The following is a 2,460-nucleotide window of genomic DNA, read 5'->3' as shown; positions in this document are numbered from 1 at the left end:
GGTATTGACTGCGTCTTGCCGCTTGTGTACTTTACTTACGACCAGAATTTCTTTGGATTTTCTACCAAATTTAGAGACAATGTTTCGTTGTGGAACCTTTTAAAGACATCTCGCACTGAAGTCCGTGCCAAATTTCGCGCGTCTGTAAATTTTTGCCACTCTTCGGGATTTTGCGTTCTTCGAAACTTCACATGCTTTTTCCGTTGCCTCTGCAACAGCGTTCGGACCTGTTTTGTGTACCACGGGGGATCCGTTCCATCTCTTACCAATTTATGAGGTATGAATCTCTCAATTGCTGTTGCTACTACATATTTGAATTTGAGCCACATCTCGTCTACATTTGCATAGTCAGTTCGGAAGGAAAGGAGATTGTCTCTTAGGAAGGCTTCTAGTGACACTTTTTCCGCTTTTCTGAATAAAATTATTTTGCTTTTGTTTCTGGTGGATTTGGAAGAAACGGTATTGAGCCTAGCTACAACGACCTTGTGATCATTAATCCCTGTGTCAGTGATGATGCTCTCTATCAGCTCTGGATTGTTTGTGGCTAAGAGGTCAAGTATGTTTTCGCAACCATTTACAATTCTCGTGGGTTCGTGGACTAACTGCTCGAAATAATTTTCGGAGAAAGCATTTAGGACAATCTCAGAAGAGGTTTTCTCCCTACCACCGGTTATGAACAAGTATTTTTGCCAACATATCGAGGGTATGTTGAAGTCCCCACCAACTATAACCGTATGAGTGGGGTATTTATTTGTTACAAGACTCAAATTTTCTCTGAACTGTTCCGCAACTATATCATCGGAGTATGGGGGTCGGTAGAAGGAGCCAATTATTAACTTAGTTCGGCTGTTAAGTATAACCTCCAACCATACCAATTCGCATGGAGTATCTACTTCTACTTCACTACAAGATAAACCACTACTGACAGACACAAACATTCCACCACCAATTCTGCCTAATCTATCTTTCCTGAACACCGTCTGAGACTTCGTAAAAATTTCTGCAGAACTTATTTCAGGCTTTAGCCAGCTTTCTGTAACTATAACGATTTCAGCTTCTGTGCTTTCTATTAGCGCTTGAAGCTCAGGGACTTTCCCAGCACAACTACAACAATTTACAACTACAATTCCGACTGTTCCTTGATCCAAGCACGTCCTGTATTTACCATGCACCCTTTGAGATTGTAGGTTGTTCTGTCCGCTCTGCTGTCAACGTTGTAACCAGTGCGAACATTAAGCGTAAATGTATCCAGTTATTTGGTGAATCTTTTATGCCATTTGTCATCGCTCATGGTTGCGGTAAGTGACAAATTCTACGTAAATAAGCGAGAGACATAATTTGCAGGAAATGCACTTTCCTAAGCTCCAAAGCACATGTATTGGCTTACTGCAACTGTCATTTGGAACCGAAAACAATGCAAACTGCGTCCGTGTCTCGATCTGAGCGAACGTCATAATTCGTGAATCGCACTGTAAGGGCAGATGAGCTCCTGGCCGCCTGAGGCAGGTATTCGGAACTGAATCGACCCTTTGGCGCCACTTTGGCGAAAGTAGTACTCTCCTGCAGAGAAATTTGGAAAGTGAAGAACAAATTGTGGATAAAGCGATTACACTAAATGATAGCCATAGCGACTCCCCTCTTCCAATACTAGGCATTTTACAACGTCTCTTTTCCTTCGGTACACTTTCTTCAAAGGGCATTGTGCGCTGGTCGGTGAGTTCACCCAAGGCAGGTTGAATGAGGGAAAGCTTTTCTATCCCATCGGCGTGAAAGCTACAGCTTAGTGCACTGGAAAATACAGCTAAGAAATGGAGGTCACTGACCAATGTCCAAATACGACATTTTGAGAGAAGACCGTGAATTGGGAGTTGAAAACAAGGGACTCTGATGTCGGCCAGGTTCCACATACTTTTCGCAGCAGTGGGATCGGGAAAATGAACAGTGCTCAGAATTTAACAATGTAAAAAGTTACACTACTCGCTTAGCCAAGTGAACTTTGTGCTCATAGGTGGAAGATGTTTTCCCGAAGGAACTCTGAGAAAAATAAGCACTGGAAGTGAGTGCTATTCTCGTTCTCATATCAGAAGGCAATTATTCTCGTATCAGAATTCTGGACGTAGACTTCTCTATGTTAAGAGACTTAAACCCAATGACACTGTAGTTGCAGACGGCTTTCTGCAGACATCTCCGGTGATATATGTAGAGAGACGGAGTTCATTTTCGGAGCAGGCTGCAGCGAGGCATCCATCTGCAAATCTCAATCCACTCGTCCACACGCAAGTAATAATGCAAATATCTATTGGCGTCAGCTGATTAATGTGTAACAGAGTTGAATGTTTGCTACCACTTCAGTAACATTCATGCTGTCTTATGACGACAAGGTGAATGGGCACTGTTGCATGTAATCTCATTTCCTCCTTCCGGCTAAGCTATCCAATCATTCGTTTCAGTTCACGATTG

This window comes from Schistocerca gregaria, chromosome 4 (genome assembly GCF_023897955.1).
Source record: "Schistocerca gregaria isolate iqSchGreg1 chromosome 4, iqSchGreg1.2, whole genome shotgun sequence".
NCBI lineage: Eukaryota > Metazoa > Arthropoda > Insecta > Orthoptera > Acrididae > Schistocerca > Schistocerca gregaria.
Note: the sequence above shows the minus strand (reverse complement) of the source record.